Consider the following 23,018-nt stretch of genomic DNA (forward strand, 5'->3'; position numbering starts at 1 on the left):
AAACTTTATGACCGTGTCTAAATATGGCTGTATAGGGAATGTTACTTTTTATCACTGGTTTGAGAATTTTATTTCTCTGGCTAACTTATTTCTGTCTATGTGGCAGGAATTTCTACCCACTCAGAAGGTGGCCCAGGAAACAATTAATTCAGTTTTATGAGCTGCAGTAACAGAAATCTTGAGTGGGTCTGAGGAGCAGGAGGTCAAAGGAGAGAAAAAAGGGAATAAGCAGCCCTTCTCCTAGGAGAAGGGGTATCAGGTACCTCCTGCAGTGGGCAAGACTTTTCAGGTCTGTAGCAAGCACACACACCACAGCTGGATGCCTTCAGACGAGAGTATGACTGAGCTGTTTTGCATGACTGTAGTAAATAAAGGTAAAATATTCCAGGAAAGTCCATTACTCTTTTATTTATTTATTTTTATTTTTTCCATTTGGTCTGTATGTACCCCTCAACAAATAGTGAAGTAGTTTGGAGGAACGTCACCCTGAAAGGGTCAATGGTTTCCCGTGTTTGGAGCCAGCCACTGTTTCTCTCCATGGTGTTCCATTCCCTGGCATGTATTTGCATTCTTGTATATGCATAAAGCCTGATGATATGCTCTCCTCATCCCCTTCTAATCTTCCATTACTGTATCTGCAAAAATCATATGTAGTGTAATTAAGAGCTGATTCACAGCTCTTCTATATGGCTCGGAATTTGTTCTTTATGGACATGATCTAACCTAAACTGATAAACTATCAACCACCAATTTTTTTCTATGTTGATTCTATGTAGAATCAGGGATTAGAAAGCTTTAAAAATTCTAGTTTTTGTGAACCTCTTGAACTGCATTTTAAGGTTGTAGGAACAGAGTATACATCCTTTCCTCTTACTCTGCAGTTTATTCCTTTGCCCATTGCCCAATGCAATGCAAGCTACTTCCTAGGTAGATTACATCTAAAAGCAACTTAAAATCTTTTTCTAGATAAAGAGGTATCATCTGGGTTGGAGGAAAGTAAGCATGACACACATCTAAAATAAATAACGGATGTATTTCCATTATGCTTTTCCTGTCTTCTCCACAACCTTTGATAAGCAGAACACAAAAATTCAATAATGTTAAAATTAGAAATGAACTTCTGAACCTTTAGTATTTATAGTTAATATAAATTAAATTAATATAATTAATATAAATTAAATTAATAAAACAGCTCAGTCCTCTCCCATTGACGCAAGTAAATGACATAATGTCAGTAAGAAAAGACTGTATTGCAGAATGACTTTGAGTTAGAAGGATTGTACCACACCACCAAACACACTGTAGCTAAAGTAATCCTATTAAGAAGTTGAAGAAGTATGAACAAAAGCATTTGTTATGCCAATGTACGCACAGGAGGATGAAATAGCCGAGTGCTGATTTCACAGTGTAACCTTATTTTGCTGGTAACTGTGCTGTTATCTTTTGAGAATATATCCATTTTTTTTCCCTAATATGTGAGGTGGAATTGTATTGCTTTATAGTAACTTTGTAATTGTTTCTGCATAAAAGTTTCTATGTATAGTATTATACAAAGAGTATCATCTCATAAGTGATTGTTTGCTTGGTCTGTAGCCCAGAGGAACAAAAGGGTTTTGTTTGTTTTTCTTCTCATAAAGCTGTGTGATGACCTATATTTATCCAAAGAAATCACTCAGCTGGAAAGTGCTGCTTGTTTATTTTATTCTGCATCTGCTCAGACCTATTCCAGATTAACAGAAAATAAAAAATGAGAATCTTTCTCAACTTTCTATGATGAACCAAGGTATGAACATCAGTGCTAATGTGTAGGACATTCCTGTAATAAAACTCTGCGAGATCTAATGGAAAGGAAAAATCCTTTTTAAAATGCAACAATTATTATGGTGTTATCTTTTTGCATCAAAACTTTGTTTACTTCAGCCTCCATGAATTTAGGAGGTCTGCTGCCTGTTGTTTGTGTTTCCTTCTTTTAGGTGTCTCAGGGTTAACAGGAAAAGAAATACATATGGTGTGCTGTAACCTTGCTGTTAGCTTCCTGGGATTAAAGCGTAGGGTCTCCTGCTGATGATTCATTTGTGTTGTGCAGTCTTATTGGAGTGACCACCTTCTGGTTGGGATGCAAGCAACACCTTCTCAGTATTTCATTACTACTAATTGTGTCCTTGGATATCAGTGCAGGCCATTCTTTCAGCTCCTTCTCCACTGCTTTTTCTGATGCTTTTTCTCTGCCCATCTTTGCCCCTCTCCAACCCCCCCCCCCCCCGCTGTTCATATTTTATTCTTTTAAACCATAGTATTTTTGTTATAATCTTCTACAGTTTATAAACAAAAGCTATTTTTGTAAGCTTAAACCTTGTCTTTTTGGCTAATTTTTATGAAAGCTGTTATAAGTCATTACAAACGTAAGTTGCTCATCTGGCAATTCCCAGATTTAAAGGTGGGAAAGTAGGGATTTTCTGGATTTCAGAGTCTTACTTAAAAGATGTGTTAATAAAGGATAAGAAAGCCACAGTATTCATTAGCCTGGCTGGAGTATTATTCCTCTGTTTCATTTGTTTCTCTGTTGCTTACATGGGTTACTGAATTCTGTTAGGATCACAGCAAAACATCTGTCTCTGAGAATTCCCAAAGTCCAGGTGAAACGGCATGTGGGTGACTAACTCTGCCCGGCGATTCTGCTCTCCCTCAGTCTCTGCACCGGCTGCTGCGGCGCATTAGTAACACCTCCCGGCAGGTAGAGAGCTCCGACATGGTTTGTTAACATGACTGTTTGATGTAGATTCACTTTTTAAATCAAATCTTTCTCCATTCTTTCTCAAAATTAGACCCTATTCCTTCTCCTTTCCTCCATCACTACAGATTTTGCCCACATTTCCTCATAAAACTTCTGCTATATTGGGATCATTCCGAGACTTTTTTTTCCTTTATAGGCTCTTTTCCTCCCTGAACCTGCCCATGTGTTCTGTGACCTACATTTCTTTCTTTATAGGAAATGACACCCTCTAGCTTAAGTTGAATAGCCTATATCAGGCCAGATTCTTGCTAGGTCAGCCTTAGACCCATGCCTTGTCTTACACTCTTTTAGGCACATTATCTCCAAGAAATTTTAGAAATTACTAAGGAAAGTTAATAAATCAAGAAAGAAATTAAACTATGATGAAGGGGGGTTAGTTTCCGTTGGATAAAGGATGATCTCAGAATTGCATGCCACTGCAATGGATTGGAATATAAGATGCAGTCACAAAGATTTAAACTGGGAATTATTTGGGACTAAGCTGTAAAATAAAGTAAATACAATATATTCTTTTTATAAGATGAAGTTTGATAAATATAATACTGTTCCCTTCCCTCGCTGCCAAAGCTTTCCTATGTTTTGTATAGTAATGTTCTCATGAAATATTGTTTGGAAATGATCTTAGTGTTTTTATTTTTGATTTACTTTGCACATATCCCATCATCAGCTCTTCCCCTAGAGGGACTACTTGTTTGTGAAAACTCTGCTCTAAATTAAACTAATTGTGGAAGATGAAACTGGGAGAAATATTTTTGTTACTTGGGAATCCACATTCATCCATTGCTACTAATCCAACCATCCACTTCTAATTAACTGCATAATAACTTTATTTTAGGCTTCTTCACAGTGAAAAATTTGGTGTCCAATAACTGCAGGGATTGATTTTAGGATTCTCAGACATCAGATTCCATTCAGCTGGGTTTTTTTGGGTTTGATTGTTTTTACAAAGAGCTATGACTCCAGTATTCATCAAAATCTTGCTTAAAGGCAGTCAGAAATAATACCAATATTATGGAAATTCACCGTGGTTTTTTTCAAGTCTCTCAATAATGTCAGAAAGCCAGAAGTCATTTTCAAAAGTTTCCTATAAATATTCACTTAAATAGTCAATGGTAGTCCACTCTGCAAGTTTGTTCCAATTATCCGTATATCAGTCAAATGCATGAATGAGAGCTGTCACAGATGGAGAACAAGGAAATACAAATTACTTCCATATTTAGAATCTCTGCCCTATGCTGCCAAATCAATTAAAATTCCTGTAGATAGATATAGCCATGACCTTAACTTTTTCTTTGTACAGTAAGTCTAAGAAAGCAAAAGTACTCACAGTGCTAGAAACCGCATTGTTGAAGCACAGTGTTAACATGTATCTACACACATCGATTTCCTCAAGCTTTGCACTTCATTAAGTATCAAATGGTGCATTCAGGTGAATTTGAATTTTGACTTTTTCTCTCTTGATAATTTAGCTCTATTAAGAAAAACAAAGGTCATGCTTTTCATTTTGGCTAATGCCCCTTTACTATCATAAAGAGATGTGTCCATCTATCACTATTAATTTAACCAACCTTTTCAGGTTAATTGAAAAAGGATTATCTGTTAGGCTACCCCTCACTTAAACAAGAATTTGGTACAAATGAGAGTTGGTCCCAAACTTTTAAAAAGTGAATGCGATTTCTGTTTGAGTTAAACTAAATATAAGCTGTTTAAAAGATGCTCAGTATTTTCTTACTAATGACAGTTTGTTGTGTTCACAATGTTGCAATCTTTTTTTTCTTTACAAATTTCTACTCCTTGACATTTGTCTTATGTAAACTTAGAAGAGTTTTCCTAGGCTGATATAATCAATATGTAACTCTGATAATGAATTCAAATGTCCATGCTACTTCATACCTTGCTAATAAAGTAAAAAATAAGTATAGTACATTAACCTGTGTACTCTGTTTCTTCCAGTGCTGAAGACCAAGGAGAGAAACAGAGACAATATTGATTAATAATTAAAGTATACAAGTGTAATTCAGAAGTAGAGCTGTGCAAGTAAATCATCCATACTTATGTATGGTAATTTGAAAAAAAGTTCTGTTGCCTGTGATCCTATCTTTTTTCTAGTACTTACATATCATGATTTATTTGGCTGAGTACCACTGTTTTATGCAAACCATTGAATAAGAATGTTCAGGTAAAACATTGATTTTTGTTGTTCCTCAGGGAACAGGAGCAATAACACTGGGTTTTGTTGTTACTCAGTTAGGGAACAAGAACAATAGCACGTGGCAAATTATCACTACCACTCTTTCAGAAATTCTCATAACTTCCTGCCTTTAAAGTACCTTATGAAATGATCTGAAATAGAAAATAAGTTTGAAGGTTGCATATGCTGGCTACATGGTTACTTCATGAGTACAGAAGGAGAGGTTAAATTCAACAGATAAATATATTTGTTGCAAAGTCTAATTTACAAACACGTCTTGTATATTTTAGATAACTTTATGATGAGAATTTCACACTTCAGAATGGTGATCAGGAAAACCTGCATGCTTGATCTAAAACTAGTTAATAGAGAACTCTCAGCACAAGCAGGTATATGAACCCCTGACCCTATTCTCCATCTGGATGACTGACTGTCCTAACCACCAGATTGTGGAGTAGATTGGGGATAGAGACATTTTGTGCCCTTCTTATTCAAGGTTTTGCTTCCATGTAGAAAGTAAGAAAAGAGGTATGGAGCTGGAAAACGGGGGAAAAAAGGAGAGAGTGTGCCTGATATTGCAGGTTGCTGGTTTCAACAGTCACCTAAAACTGGGAAATCCTGAGTTCCAGGCTTTGCTCATTGTTTGGAACAATCTCATGTAAAATGCATAAAAGAGCTTTCATCAGGATGTAATTTCTCCAAATAGTTCAGGTGTTGTTTAGGGAAAAAGCTGCTGCTTCCAAGGTCTCTACCTGTGAGCAATGTTTCCATTCTTTTTTGTCTGAAGAGAAACTGCAGATCCTTAACTTGCCTCCTAAACATGCTGTCCGGTTGCTGGCACTTTTGTCTATCTCTAGTCTTAAATATATCGCTCAGCAGTCCGGTACTTTGGACTTTACTGCAAAGTTAGAGTGAGCTATTAGAGGCTGAAATTGTAACACTTCAGAACAGGCAAATCAATGAGATCTCAAAGAATATAGACCCTCATGAAAAGCACCCTGTGTAATACAAGAGGGGCAAGTCAGGTCAGCGTGTCTTTCATTCTGGCTGGTACCTGCTCGCTAATAATACAGAACCCACTGGAATCAGACACTCGCTGAAAAATCATTCTCCACCAAACACAACCCGAAGCCTTTCAGAAAATTGGATTTGTCAACACTATTGACTTCACTGGCTGAATACACTGCAGATGGGAATAAAAGATTATAACTTAAGTACATAACATTCCGTTAAAGAAAAAAAAGTCATCAGGATTCACGAGCGGTACTTGCTCTAAGCATGTGTGCAACAGGTGTGATAGTATACAATTATTTATAGCTGACTTCTCAGGTATTATGTGTCTACTAAGACTTTGTGGGCAGGAATATTACAATAATATTACTGGGTTTTTTTCTTCCATTGTTTTTTAGGGTAAGGACAGAGCAAACTTGTTTTATTAGAAAAGAGCAAACAGATTCCATAAATAAAAATAAGTAAATATATTGCTTTCAGGCAATTTGTATAAAATCAAATATTACCAGAATTCAAAATCTATGTTGCAATTTCTCATATTTGTTTAGAATATGATGACCAGTAATTTAGTGAGATAGTTACTTTCTGCACAATAACATATTGCTAATGTGATTCCAAAATGATTTAATTTGTAACAGGAAAGAAAAATACAATTCACGCATCACATGATATAGGTCAAGTTTGCAAAATATTCTACCTGAAGGAGTTATTGATTTGCTGGGTTATTACTGCAGTTCATCCCACCTGTCTCACTGCTGGAGGCCAAAACTTTCGCACAAAGTGAAAATTTTAGATGATGTCCAAATGTTTTCATCTTTAAAATGTCCTTCAGCAAAATCTCTTTCAGCATAGTGGATAAAGGATTAGAGTCACTGCTGAGAATGGCATCTCCAGGATCACTGTTCAGCTTAAGGCTTCCAGGAAATGCTGTATAATGATGCAGATCTGATTACTTTTCCTTCTCTATCAATGCAGTGTTGGTTAGCATTTTTTTTTTTACTTCACTGAGTCTCGATTTTTGTCTTGTTAGTAATCAGTTACAGCCATTTGCCACTTCCCTGATGTGTTTAGTTACCTTAGTATCCCGGAAAAAATGAGACATTAAGTCAAAGTGATGTAGGAGCATATGAATACACAGATTTATTTTAGTATCAAAATATCTACAGGTATGAATGTTTCTAAAGCACCACAACATTTAAGTCACTGGGAAGCAAGTGTTTCTTAAAATTCTTTAGGTGCTTGTGAGCACCTTTGTGTCTTTTGAAAATGAAACTGTGGCACAGTACAAATTTTTCTGATCATCTGAAAAATATGTTGGAGTGATTTTCATCACCATTTACACTCTCTGAAACTTTAAGATAAATGTGAGAGGATCAGTATTTTAAATTTCAAAGTTAAGTCAAAAGATGCTTCAAAAATATCCTTAGTCCTATTTTTAAAGGTAATCTAAAAGTGACTTAAAAGTGAATTCCCCATTGTTTATTCCCATCAGGCTCTTAAGATGCATTTGAAAAATGGGACTTCATATCCAAGTCATTTTGGTGACTTTGGAAATTATACTGCTCATCCCTGAACAGTTGCAGTGCCTTTTCATTCATTCATTCATTCATTAATACACTGATATTAGATGGTATAATCCATTTATTTATATTTCTGGTAGAAAGGAAGAGTTGAATTTCAATGTTCTTTATTTTTTTGTTAATTTACAATAAATCTTCAATCCTGCAAGTTCTCACTTCTCTGTTTGCAAGTCAAAATTTCTACCCAATATTGTCCCCAATAGGAAGTGTAAAGGTAGTGCAATCAATATTCTAATCTCAAACTTCTTTTTCTTGAAGAGTACACTTCAGTCTTCTATTATATAAGTAGCAGTATGAGAAAATTCTCACCAGCAGTAGCTTCACTACAGCTCCTTAATGGTGTCTCTTACATTTTAAGAATGATATACAGTGAAGATGGGAGCAATACAGCTGGTGTGTAATTTGAGACATCTCAGTCAGTGGGCGTAAGATCAACTATGCAAACATGCATGCGTACACACATGCACATATGGTGTGAAAAATTTTTAGTTATTATTTCTTATTAAGTCTACTACCTGCTAATGACCATGTCTTTTATCTAAGAAGCTGTGAGTAACAATTTCCTGCCTACAGTTTTTGCAGTTTTGTAGACATAATGAACAGAATTCAGTATAAATACAGGCATCTAGTACCACTTTAGATGCTAGGGTATTTTGCTGACTGTCAGTTAGGTTTCCAGGAGGACATTGCTCTCATATTTGTCTTTTCTTATCTGCCGGCCTAGTGCATACATCAGATAATTTGGATATTTATAATGGATCTGTATTCTACTTTTTAGGTACCTGAATCTCTTATGAGATTGAAATCCATTTTGTTTCTCTCCATATGGAAGCGTATTAAAGGCGAATGTGCTATGGAACTGGCACAATGATATTTTCCATTCTTTCCTTAATACTGTCTAGCATTCACTTACTTTTTCACTTACTGTCTATTCGGCTCTTGTCTGAAACTTAAAACATTGGTATTAGATAATTTATTGTTAGCTTCTCCAGCCATCCCTTCAATTATTTCTTTCTATTGTTGTTCCTCTTCTAGTCACATGATCATTAATACCTCCTAAGACTAAATATTTTAGATTTAGAATTTAATTAGAAATTAAATAGAAAATTACATAGAAGTTATCTTGTACAGTTTTATCTAAAAGATGCATTCAGTTCTGTGTTTCTTTGTATAATTCCATTTTCTATCTTTGTTACTTCAGTGTAATTTTTTGTCATGTATGAAACAGATTGCTTCCTTTCACCAGGTGTCTGAGGTGCTTGCACTACCAATATCTTAATTTAAAGGCAGGAGTCTATGCCACGCTTCCTAATTTTTGAAACATATACTTAGAATAGAAACATTGGTATATTTGATCTTGGTTTGTATTTTGTATACGCTTGTTTGAAACATTTTGATCATATTGCACTTTCTTGTTTCCTTTCTGAACTTGAAGTCTTTCTGTTGTGCCACGGCTGGATTTTTTTCTCCAGTCTTTAGCTTCAGAAAGGAAAAGTCAAGAGATACAAGCAGTAGTTGTGGAGCACGATAGAAATGTTCCTAGAGCTATGTGAAAATGTTTGCAGATTATTTTGAAGATGCTTCTGTGGTGCAAAGGAGGAATCCTTTTTTATCTCACACTATCCCATCCACACAGTTTCTTACTAGATAAAAGAGCATACCAGGCAGGAAGAAGATTTATGGTTCATTTTGGCATCATTTTCCCCATAATTTTTAAATGACTGAAAGGGCACTTTTTGTGCTGTTGTGCTTTTTTGATTGTTTTGTGCGTTATTTTTCTTCTGTGCTTTTTTAAGCTTGGTAAAAAAGTACATCTTCGATAAGTAAAAAAGTACATCTTCGATGGGTAAGTACCCTTACCCATTTTCAACTTTCTGTCAGATTCATGTTTATGGAAAAAAAAAAAACAAAAAAACTTTGCCTTTGAATGACTGGATTGGCATATAGTTTCAAACTTCAAAAAGCTATTGTACTTCACCTTTTTAATAGGATTCTGTGGTTCATAAGTCAGGGTAGCTGAGACACATCTTGTTTTGAAGAATGCCTGTGACAGAACACACTTTGTAGACACAACAAGATGTTATGGATTCCTAATAGGACCCAGTGTCAAGAGATTTAGAAGACAGCATTCAATAATATTTTGTAAATCTGCAAGTAGGCAGTACATAGTTTTTTACTGGCTGTTGCTGGTGTTTTCATTTCAATATTATGCTGTTGTTTGGTAATAAAAATGAAAGCAATCATGAGATCCAGATAGGAAGCATAGAATGATAGTGAGAAGAACAAAGAACTATCGATAATTGAGAATTGGATAGCTGCTACCCTTCCTGGCAGCTTCAAGGAGAATCTTAGTCCCTAATAACTAATCTGTTTGCTCTCAGTTTCTGAGTTTTTAAGCCTGGGGAAATCAAGTTGGATATCCAATGCTGGTGGAAATTTTTGATGATTTTGTCTATTGTCTCTCTGCTTCAAGTTACCTATTATGAAAGCAGAGGTGACAGCCTATTCCAATGGGGGTGTGTTGCGGAGGAGTGATGTGCTTCACTCTTAAGAGGGAAGCAGCACTGTTTATTGCAATAAGATAGCAACTTAATAAAGTTCAATTGTAAATAAGAATGATTGAACGAGGTTCGACTGGCAAGATTCACTCAGTTATTTACTGCATGAAGGACAGGGTCAGATGCACGCGCAATGGAGACCCTCCCGTTGAGTCATGAGGTTCAGAAAGGACCCCCTTGCTTTCTAAACTCCTTCGGAGAGGAGCCTAGGTGCGGCTGGATCAGATCCTAGTCCCAGACTTGGTCAACAGTTTATGCCTAAAGGAGTGTGTGTGAAGGAAACCCTCCCAATGAGTCACGAGGTTTGCAAAGGACCCACTTGCTTTCTAAACTCCTTCTGAGAGGAGCCTGGGTGTGACTGGATCCAATCCTAGTCTCAGATTTGGTCAATGGTTTATGTCTAAGGGATTATGTGCGCAGTCAATCAGAGATATAACTTAGCAAAGTTTCACAAAGTTCGCAGAAGTTCAGGATGCTATTAATCACTTACCAAGGATCTGTCGCAGGTAAGGAATCTCTCAACCTCGAGCAGTAACCTTGAGAGGCGTCCCTGCTCAAGAGGAGGTTCTGCAGTGCAGCCCACTGCTGTGCGGGAGAGCTCCATGGGCTCTGGGCTGCCCCCTATTTATGGGGGGGAGATGATTGACTCATAGTCATATTTGCATGCTAGACAGGTCTTAGTTGGCGCATGCTCAATTAGCCCCTGCATACGTGCTGTTTACAGGGAGGTCAGGTTGAGGGGGAGAGCACCCACTGGCGGGGGGGGGGGGTAGGGAAGGAGCACATCATCACAGGGTGGTTCAGGGAACACCAAAAATGTAAGTAATTTATTAATATGTTGTCTTTGTTACATGATTTTAATTCTGTGTAAGGCATCAGGTAACTTCATGTTAAATAAGACATCTGAACACCTGACGTTGGCAAGTATACAGCATCCCTTTGACACAGATTTTGGAATTCTGTGCAAAACCATCCTATGAAATGAAATGTTTTCTTTTGTTATTATTGACCACTTCAAATAAAAAAAACTAAGAAGGTTTTGTGTGTGATTATGCAAGAAAATTCTTTGACCTTGTATATACTTTTAATCTGATGCTGGAATGTTTAACTAAAATATCTTTGAAGATTACCTCAGTTTATGATGTGATTCATAGTGCAATTATGTGTTTCAGGCAAAACTTCCTGTTTTATGAGGAAAGAAATTCTACTCTGTTGAACTGTTTGCAATTTATTTTTTGGTATTCAAATAGGTTTTTCTGATTTGTAGAACACAATCTATTTTTCTTTCTGAAAAGACTACCTTTTAAAGTTAACCAGAAAACCACAGGAACATAGTGCTATTTCTTCCATTCTAATCTATTTCAAACACTGCACAAAACTGGATGTCAGTCCTGAAATGGTTTGTTGTCAGTTGATCATTGCATGATATGCATCTACTGATGCATCACTGGATAGAGAAAGAAGCTCTCCCAAATCAGTTGAAGAACTTGGATCAAAAATTTCAAACTATTTGTATCTCCCATCATCTCAAAACCTTAATGCTGTTTTATTTTTGTAGCACAATCTTACTGCAGAATTGCATAAGGATTCAAAAATATATAGAGCCCTAGCTCCAGCACACTCTGCTTAGCAGAATCCTAGAAAAACGTGGTGGTTTAGGAAATAGGGGGGTGAAATTTAAGGAAATCAAGCTCATTTTCTTCTCTGTTACAAACAAAAAATATTTCAGTAGCGACAAATTTCAATAAGAGCATATTTCCATGTAATCTTATTTTCTATCTTTGCTTGGAGTCATGTTCTACAACTGCCTGGCCAGACTGCAGGCATGAATGAGTAAATAAGTAAGTACACACTTTGAAGAGGAGATAAAGAATAAATTTGTCTGTACAAGTGTATAAAAAATATGGAGTGTTGATTAGTTTTAAAAAGTTCTTATCCTTGTAATAAAGAATCTATAGCCATATGGATCAGAACATTATTAATGCATAAAACTGGGAAATGCGACATGAAAGCTATTGGCAAATATTTACTAAAATATAATATTTCACTCACTCATCCATTTCAGCTGCACTCCTTTTTGGTTTTGATTTTCCTGATCGAAACTGAATTATAACAACATGAACATTCACTATATCTTTGTCATATATTGATGGTGACTAAATCTTAAATTGCTTATACAAAAATCTGCCTTTCATTCTTCTTACCAATCAGAGATTGGAAAATGGCCATACAAGCCGTACATCTTCAATCATAGTTACTGACCATCACTTGGATATCACCTAGCAACTGTAAGTGTTTGGCATAAGCTTTCAGACAGGAGAAATCTTTGCATGATTTTGGATAGTGAATGGCTGAAGAAATCATGCTTTTCCTACATGTATTTTGTGAGAAGAGGAGGAGACAGATACTAACTTAAACACATATATGCAATAGTATCAAAATCTTTTATTGATAGCCTCAGACAATTACTGAAGTTCCCTGTGTTGGGAGAAAAGTCCCTTTTATGAAATACTTGCAAATCCAAATGAAAAATACCATTCCATTGTAGTGAACTCAGTATCTTCATATTCCTCTAAGGGACATCCATTATCCTGTATATTTACAGAGAATTAAAAATATTTTAACATAACACTGGTGGGCTGAGCATGAACAGAATCGTAAACAAAGATTTGTTTGCTTCTGTTATTCAAAAATAGGATATAATGATGTCTCCGAATGCTGCAAATTTCCATCCTGTTTGTTTTTCATCTTGCAGTGTTAATAACACTCTGCCGATCAAATTCACGTACAATTATTTTGAAAGCTCCTGATGTTGTCGGCTTTACTTTTTATTAACCAGATAATAAATGCTTATCTTTTTAATACATGAAGGATGAATACCTCTCAGATGCAAAAACATTCTTTTTAGAAAAATATGTAGATATCCTTTCTAGACATGTGTTGTTTCCTCTCCATCTCCATGAAGTTTGGCAACTTTCAAGGTAAAACATGGATCCTTCATTATATTTTATCTTTTGCTGTCATTCCTACCATTGATTAGGTAAATGATGAAAGATGTGAAGAAGAAAGGATGGACAGAATGTTAAAAAGCCCCACAACTTAACTGTTACATGGTAGCACAGCATATTTCAATTTTTACATACTCATACCAAAATACCTATACCAAGAACTTATCATTTATTTTTACAGAGACTTAAAATTACTTTGGCAATTTTTATTTTATTATTTCTTTTTTAAGATTTTCCTTAAAAGAAGTAGACAGATGATGTGTGAGGAACTGGTGACAGTGTATAATTTTACATGGTAATAAGTTGGTCCCATCAGATGAGGTTTATCAGAGACACTGATAAATTGAGACACTGAGCAATTTTTGAGGTTCAAAAGTACCACTGCAAGGTGTCAGATACTCAGAAGTGAACACACCTTAAATCCTACTTCCTTATGCCTAATCTCAATTTTTAAAAGTTCAATTCAATTTGAAAAATAAATAAATACTTTGATTCCATTCTTTTAACAACTCGGTACAATCATTCCTGGGTATCAGTTCTTTTTTCCCCTTTACCAGATTACACTGCTCCAAGAAACTTATGTCAGAGTTGGACAAGAGCAACAGCATTGCTAACATAGGCAAATTTAAAGAATCAAAATAAATGTTCTGTCTCCAAATTTCAACTCTCTTTCTGTTAAATCACCATTGTAGATATCTAATCCAGTCTGTTTTATTAATTTTTATTTTCTTCATCTTTTCAATATTAAAATATGAGATGTTTAGAAAATATACAGTATGCATAATTCTTCATGGTGGTGTGAATGTGCTAATTAGTCACAAATTTGCTTTGCACGCTGTACATATTTGCACATTCTAGCTTTCTGCAGACTAATGAGAAATCTTTGCTTATACTTAAAACATTTTGGTTTTGATTATTTTCTGTGCTTCTTTGTCATGTTTTATTTTCCATATTTTAAGCCAAAGTTTATACACTCTAGCTGCAATCAAAATATTTTAAGGGCTGAGCACTCAAGGAAGAGGAAATATTTCTAACTACCACTACAATTTTTGAATGGAATCTACTGGATGTATAATTTGCTACAGCATGTACATTTTACAGAATCAAAGCTTTAATCTGTACTGACCAAATGTATGAAAAAGGATCCAGTGAAGAGAGAGGAAAAGAACTAAAACAGAGGTAAGAAGGAGTGGAGCATTGACTGTGTGCAGTGCAGCCGTGCTTGGGAATTGCAGACACAGGTTCACCTTCAGTTGAGTTGAGCAGCCCCTTGTTTGGGCCCGTTCCAGTTACACCACCAGTAACACTTCTCAGTTGCTCCGTGAAAAAGGGTATCTAACCACAGCTAGCATTCAGGCCTGAGCTGTGTGAAGTTGTTAAGGTATGTCAGCAGATGGACACCCTTGAGAGTACAGAGGACACACTGAACCTTCCCTGACGTAAGGTGCAAAGCAAAATAAATAAAGCTTCAAATAAGTAATATATAGTGTTAACGAATCTTATGTCTGGGACAGGAGCAAATGCATAAACTTGATGTTATGTTGTTTTAAGATACATAGGAGGATGACTGTACTGTATGTTTTGTTTGCATAAGGAAAAAGTAATTTGAAAAAGGCAAAAAATACTTGATAAAGTTGGCATGATATTGATATAACAACATAATGAATGAACCATAAAGATAACATGGTAAATGGAAATAAGGTCTAGAACCACAAGGAAAAAACATTTCATCAATAAGCTATTACGTTTGCTGAACAGTTTGCAATAACAATTAATAACGCTTTTTAATCAATTAAACATATGCTTGGAGAGAAAACACAAAATCACTGCAAACAGCACAATATCCAACAATTTCTACCTCTCCTATAGAATAATTCTTTTTTTCTGGGGACTGGAGAATCTGGTAGCTTCAAAGGATGATGCAACTCACAAACCTAAACTTGTCAAAGGAAACTCTATTTTTTGTTCAAATTGCAAGGAGACTACATGTCGTCTCTTTAAAGTCAGTGATTAAAAAAGCCCAGGAACTTCTTCAAAAGTGTTAAGTGATACAAGTTATTGAACTATAAAGCCTGTGAGCTGCTTAAACACAGAAGCCTCTGATTGACTTATTTTCTCTCTCCCCACTTCCCAAGAATATGAAGGAAAATAGTAGTGGTGATAATATGCTTGGTGAATATATATATGTATATTTGCATAAATCAAAGAACACTATTTACTATAGAAGTACTGAATTTTTTTTTATTTTAACCTTGAGATATAGCATTCGATGAAGAGCGCACTGGGCACACTGGGGAAGGCACCACAGTTCACATGATTCATTTCCCTCAGGGGTTCTTCTAGGGAGAAAATAACTTTTAAAAGATGTCTGGGATTTTTTGAGAGCTCTGAAAGTTATGAATCACCAGGACAAGCAAAAGAGAATCACAGAACACGAGCATCAAGTTATGTAATGTGTTATAGTGTATAATGCATGTGTCATTGATAAAATGCAGTTCTGAAAACAGCATATTTGGTCATGTCTGTACTAATAAACTAATAAAAGGCCATTGAGTGGCATGTGCTTGTCCATGCTGTTGTTGGCATGCTTTCTGGCAGGGGGTTACAAAGTTAGGTTGAATAACTGGTTAAGGAGAGAGAAAAGGGGGGGGGGGGAAGGAACGTGAAAACCCTACTCAAAGTGTTTGATGATTCTTGACATTCTTTGTATTGACAATCTATTCCACTAACTCACAAAGGAACTCCTTGTAAAATATACCCTACCCTATTTCTACTATCATGATTACACAATAGGAAGTTTTCAAGGCATTCACAGATTTTTTCTGATTAACATAAGCATCTGGATATATCTGACTGTTTCATTTAAGTAGACTTTTCTATAAGAAGAGCACATAAGAAGTATTTTTAAAAATTATATTTTTAAGGCAGATGTACTTGTATATCTATTTCTAGATGTGATACTTTATTTCAGGTCTATATCTTTAAAATAGAACTAGCCTTCCATTTAGTAAAAAAATTTTTGGAAGATAATTATATTTTACGATATCTAATCCTTCACCAAACCATCCAATGGTTTTGAGAGGTTTCTGTTCAATTCAGTAGGTCTGGAAGGAAAGCAAAGGTCAGTGTTGGAAGTGCTCCTCTGCTTAATGACTTACTAAGTGCTTTCTTCCCTAAGCCTCACTCTAGGCTATCATTCAGACATCTCTCAAAATAAGCATTACTTAACTTTAGGTGCTTTTTAGCTTGTTTCTATTATCAAGATAAAAGATAAATGCTTTATTGGTTGTGGAGTAAAAACAAAAATGGTATGAATACAGGTAGGACTATGCTTCTGTGTGTTGGGATTCACCAAGCCATAGAACACTGTCTCATGGTCATCTTAGTCCTTTGGCATTTTCACCTTTGCTTTTTTTTCTTTCAGCTTTTGATATTGATAGGGATTTTTTTTTAGTTGTAAATATCTTCAGGAAAGATTTTAATGGCTGAATAGACAAACTGAATAGTTTTCAGAAGTAAAAATACAAATTAAGTGACTTTCCTTTAGTGAATTATTAGAAGGGGCACTGATTATTAATTTCTTCTAAATTACTACCTAACATGGTGGCAACTGTCTACTGTGACCTTAATAATTCAGGTGGACCACAGCTTCTATCACAAAGTCTTCTAATTTGACTGTGTGCAGGTAATGGGGGGAAATGACTAGCTGTGATTTCTCAGCTGACTCTGCGATACTACAGGTGGAGATAGAAGAAAAGTCAGGTCTAGGGAAAGCTTCAGTCCCTGTACTTAATTATTTAAAAAACTGCCTAATTGTAAGCTTTATCTCTGACAGTTGTCAGATGTCTTCCTGCAAGTGAAGATCAAAAGGAATAATTAGTATGTAGTCTCTTTGTCCCCCTGGCTAACAGAATTTTTTTTAATCTACTAAAATGTGCATTGACGAAGTCGTTAATGGAAGACAGTGATTTTCTCAGGTGAAATTTTCCTTTCATTTTATCTAATTCTGTCTAGTTCTGGTTTTCAGACAAGTGGAAGAGTAAGAAAACTTGTCTTTGTGTATTTTTTAGCATAATTTCTTCAGCAAATCAACAAAAAGCTCCTCCTGTGAGAGAAATGTTTCAGCATAGTTCCTTTTCTCTAATGTAGAACAAAGACCTCACTGCAAATGTAACTTCAAGCTTTGAAAATATCAATAAAGTGTGACTCCCTTATTCCTTTCCTGTTTTATTCCTAATTAAAGCCTTAATTAGCTTCCAGCATTGAATATTTTGGACTTGATTCTCATCTAAAATACGCAAATATAGAAGTTAATTCATTTTTTAGTTAAAGCAATTAATCCTTAAATTATCTCTACCTTTGGAAACTGGGAAAGCAAGAGAAGAAACTCCTCCCGTTAGGACTTGAGATGTATTGGGAGAGAGGATGAAATATCCATATTGGATGCAGAAGGGTGAATTCCCTAGACATTCTTTTGGCCTTTCCCTCAGTCAGCCCTGCTGTAGTCAGTGAGGCAAGAAAGTCAAAGATGATTGAAAAAAGATTACAGCTCATCTCACTCCATGTGTACCGCTGGCTCTGGTAACTGCCAATGGCTTAACCACAGAAGTCTGAAGGACCGCTGAGCTTGGTCAGGCACTGTTACCTGCAACAATATTAATTCACCTGAATCCTTAGCTTTTATCTATTCTTCTCTCTCTTTTGAGTGATCTTTTACCTTGCTTTTCTCTTCTGAGTACCTCCTAAAATTCACTGTTCATTCCCCCCACCCTCCCAAACTGCTCTTTTTGAAAAAATAGAACTTTAATGATGTGTTGGGAGGAGCACTTTGGTGACTTTAAGTTCTACTTCAGATAGCAAACAAGGCATGTCCAGCTGAACAGCATACACTGTTTTGTTATGTCATAATAAAATAAGAAACATGCATTAAAGAAAACATAAGTTCAGAACTCTCAAGATAGGTAGAACAGTGCATGTTGGTCATGCTAAGCTTCATAGTATTGACAGGCTGAAGCTCAAAAGGCTGAAAATCTTTCCAAAACAGCTCAGTGCCAGACTGTCTCAGTTCACAGCAAATACGTAGAATTAATCTACATCATATCATGTTTTAATATCTAAGACAACCAAAGAGTGAGAAAGTGAATCCAGCCTTACAGGCATTGGGTGGGAGTCAGAATGAAGTAGATATCAGAAATGACAAACACCAAAGTCACAGAAAAATAGCAGATGCTAGCACATAACAAAGTTGTCCTTTACTCCCAGTCCCTAAGTGCTTTAACACAGACTAGGTAAAAGCTTCCGAAGACTCATATAATGAGACATATCTTCTCCCCGTGTACAAATTTGCCCGCATCTATTTCTATTTCTCTGTGAAAATCTGCCAGTTTTTGAGATCTTATAGCAAATTTTGAAATATTAAAGTTTTTCACAAGTCTCAGAGTCCTGAAACTGAAAATCAGCTTTGTCTGATAAAGGATAGAAAGTTACTGTTTATGTATATAGAAACCATGAAAGTATGATTTGAATATATCCTAAAAGATCAAGAATCAGAAACCGCATAAAAGTAATGTTTTTATAAATATTAATGCCTCATAAGTCTAAATGAAATATCCTGATTTATTTATATGTAATTTTTAAGTGGGTAAGTGTATAAATGTATGCACACATGCATACATATGTTTTTATAAATATGGATGATGAGAGTTGATTTTGGAGCACTTGGTTTAGAGTACTTTGAATTGCAACAGACTTCTTCCCATCAGGGAATGCTTTTCTGTGGACAATAAATTTGTGTTTATAAATTTATTTCAATTAATTTAAAGTGAAATATTCTATAGAAAAGTAATAAATAATATGATTTTGAAGTTTAGCATGTATGTGACTACAGGAATCAAGAGCTAAGTCTTGTGGAAAGGAGAGTAGAAAACATAATTACATTCTACTGCTCCATTGTACAGCATTACCTTTTCAACAAAGCCTAAATTAAGAAAGTCTGAACTAAGAAAGCCTCATAAAATTTTCAAAATTGAGATAACTTTTTAATTGTTTAGAATTGTCAGTAATTTTATATTTATAGAAATAGTATGTCAAGATGTATTAAAATAATTACAATTCTTAGTGAAAAAAAGATAAACTTTTTAAAGACAAAACAAACATTAAGATTTTTCAACATAGGGAAAAAATAGAACAAAATAATGCTGAATGAAAGGTATACATTCTTCAGCATCCAGCAGTGCAAAAACATTAAAACATAACGGGAAAATATGAAGGAAAAAAAATCAGAAGGAAAACAATGGAAGAAAATACCTATTGCTATAATAGTAATGGGATATATGTGTCACTGAGATATATTTAGCATGTGATAATCATAAAGGCCATTTTGAACAAATCTGCATGGCTAAAAAAACAGTTGACTTCTTACCTGAAAAGAAAAAGAGAGAGAAGTGAGAAAAATAGTGTATCATATGGCTGTGCCTAGACCACATGCCCTAGGTGTCTTGCTCCACCAGTTGTCCAGCTGTCAGGGCAAAAGGACTGTTCCTCTTCACGCAGAAACTAGTATACAAAAAGGGAATTGAAATGAGAGAGGCTTGGTGTATACCCGGGACTTCAGCATAAATTCTGGATACAGGCAGAGCACACTCACAGACCCAGGGGCTTGGAAGCAATTCAGATATAGCCAGGTAATTCTCTCTCAGGCTGAGGGCAACCTGAGATGAGCAAGGAGTTTGGCTATTCTAGAGATTCATGATTTGACCTCTTTGTTTTCAGGTCTCATACAGTCCACTGTAACAGTATTGTCCTATATACATACATTTTCATAGTCCTTTTGGGCTCCACAAAAACCTCAAAAAACAAAACACAAAACAAACAAAAATTATTTTTTTCCTTATCTGAAATCTTAGCATTTTTTATTTCTATTGTTCTTTCTTTTTCTTGTAAGGTATGTTTGAGTGACAAAAATTATGCTCAGTTGTTGTTCTGTTACTGTTTTCAGTCCTGTTTATTGATTTGATTAGACTACTTTTTCTGATTCATCAAATGCCACAGAAAAAATTTTCTGTGTCCATTTCCTTCAGATCTGTCCAAATGTAATATGGTCTATTGAACTGAGTCAGTTTGCATTATACATGACCAGAGAAAATTTCTGAATAGTTTCTAATACCTTTTGCTTTCAAAAGTAATCAGTGGCACATACCATTAGTAGTTTTCTTGCCTCGGTCCATTCATCATTTATAACCTGTCCATGATACTTCATTCTTGTTTCTCCTCTAGGAACAATGGCAACAGTTCCACTTAAAAGTCTCTCCTTGTGTTTCAAATTATTTTGCCAAATGCATATTGATATTTGGATGGACAAGGCAAATTTATGCTTGGGCAACTAAAGTGATTTTGTCTTATTATCAAGCCACTCTAGCTCCTGGGAGGCATCCAAAATTCAGCATGTGACTGTGCCTTTTTATATCCTTAATATTTGCATTTAAAATGACCATATGTTAAGTTTACATATTCCAACAGAGGTAATAAGGAACAGTCTAAAACGTGTTTTTTTGTGAAGCAGAAAAACCAATAGTGATACTTCCAGTTGTATACTTTTAATTTTTCCAGACACCTGCAGTTTATTGTGACACTACTGAAAACACATAAATTGTGCTCCATTGGCTGTAGCTTTATTGTACAATCCTTTCATCTGGGAAGCTGTTTTGAATGGTTTACAAGTACTTGAAATGAACTTTCTTTCCCTAGAGAATGTTTCTTACTAATTAATCTGTAAGACTTTGAAGCATTTCTCTACCTAGCTTATAAATTTTTGTTAGCTATTGATAGGAGGAGTAGCATTTTATTAAAAAAAATGCAAAAACAGTCAGTTTAGTAAAATACCAAGGGTCATAATCACCTGTGGTTAAATCTGTAAATTAATGGAGCTGCATTCACTTATATCAGGCTGAATCTGGCATAATTCCTGAAACACAGTTAGCTAGGGAACAGAACCGAGAATAACTTAGTTTAACAAAAGGAAAAACCATTGAAACTAAAAGCTGTCCAGTGTATAAAGTTCTACAAATTTTTAGGGGTGAGGTTTTCAAAAGCATGAAGGGGATTTAGCTGATCCATGCTTAACATGTTGGTTTTTTTTAATAGCCTCACCATAGGTGTATCTTTAGATAAAATCTTTAATTCTGTATCAGAGTTGTAGCATATACAGTATTAAATAAATAGGTTTCTCAGGGTCAGATAATTGGGAGTTCTCATAGACTGCAGTGGGAATTGGATGAGGTTCTTCCTGTTCTTAGCATGTAAAATAGTGACTGATGACATAGCTCTGTAGCCCAAAATTGGTTTTACTGCAGCTCTTGCTCTTCCCTCTATGCATTTCCCTGATACCATCTCCCTTGCACTGACACTGGCATTCATTCAGGCTTGTGCTACACCGGGAATAGATTCGGGTTAAAACTGTTTTGGAGAGGTTCTTTCTTAATGTGGATTATGTTGCTGCTCCAGTTCATTGTGCAGCTTCATAAACACCATGCAGCTGCATTCAGAGGAAAGAGCTTCACAGTGGTAGGAAAAAGCAGCCTGGAGGGTGGGGAACAAAGGGTGAGCCCCGGCGGGGGCTGAAAACTCTGGCTCATGCTTGCTTGAAGAACTTGTTGAACAACATTGTTAGTCGTAACAGTTCCACTTTTCTATGTTGTTCCATGATCTAGCAAGATTTGAAGAGATTTATTCTTTCTAAATAAGTCCTGTCTCTCAACTAGAAGTAGTTCTTACACCATAACACATTATCACAGAACATACTCTGAACAGAAGTTTGAAAGCAATGTCGTTTTTCTGTTTTCAACTACTCTTTTTTTTTTAAGGCAGATTTCCATTTCACTCCTCTTTTAAATAATTGTTCTTATGTCTTGAAAGAAAAATGAAAAGTATATTTTTCCTTTCCTATTATTATTTTCATTAAAAAACAATATGCAATTCAAAAATAAATGTGCTCATGATCTGGGGATAACATGAGACCAAGCAACTGTTCAGATGGGCCATGAGAAGGTTGTGGAATGATACTCCAGTAACATTACTTTTATGTCAACATCTCTCATGTAATTTAGTTACATCATTTCTTAACTAGTTTTTCTTCTTCCAGGAAAGTGGCTTTTGTAAATTTTAGCTTTTTTATCACTCAGGCATGGAATAGCGAATGGCACTGAGCAGTGTTACTTTAAATGTTATGTATAGTTCTTTCACCTGTTAAGGACATAAATTTTGAACAGTTTTTGGTGATATTTTACCTTGCAAACCATCTGGCCAGAGTTTCTGACTGAACTAAATCATCTCTGAGGGGAAAAAGAAGATGGAGGGAATATTAGAAATTTCCAGTTACTGCACCTGATAAAACAGTTTCAAAAAATTATAGACAAACTCTCTTGAAAATAATTCGAGTCTATTAGATGTTGAACACTTCTGAAATCTGCTCACTTAATTTTTTAAACAGGAACATCATTAAATGCAATAGAAAATAACAAGAGATTGAGGCCACAGCTGAACATAACTGAGGAGATGATAAAGTCCTAGCGAGGATATTCTGACTCTTGAGATCAGCTGCAAGTATGAGGCTTTACTGAAGACTACCAATCCTTTTCTGTGGTTATTTTACAAAGTGTGTGCTTTAAAAATGAGTGCTGTGGGCACTTATGCACCAGCTTCTCATTTGTTTTCCTACAATTGCTTGTATTTTCAGTAGTATTGAGTATATAATGGGGTAATTTAACTACAGGCAACTGAAAACTTAGAAAAAACTATAAGTAAAAATGTAAATGACTTCAAAGGAAAAGAGAAGGTCCAGTCTTTATAGAATTATGTACAGTTTAGTGCAAGAATGTA

This window comes from Apteryx mantelli, chromosome 5 (genome assembly GCF_036417845.1).
Source record: "Apteryx mantelli isolate bAptMan1 chromosome 5, bAptMan1.hap1, whole genome shotgun sequence".
Lineage (NCBI taxonomy): Eukaryota > Metazoa > Chordata > Aves > Apterygiformes > Apterygidae > Apteryx > Apteryx mantelli.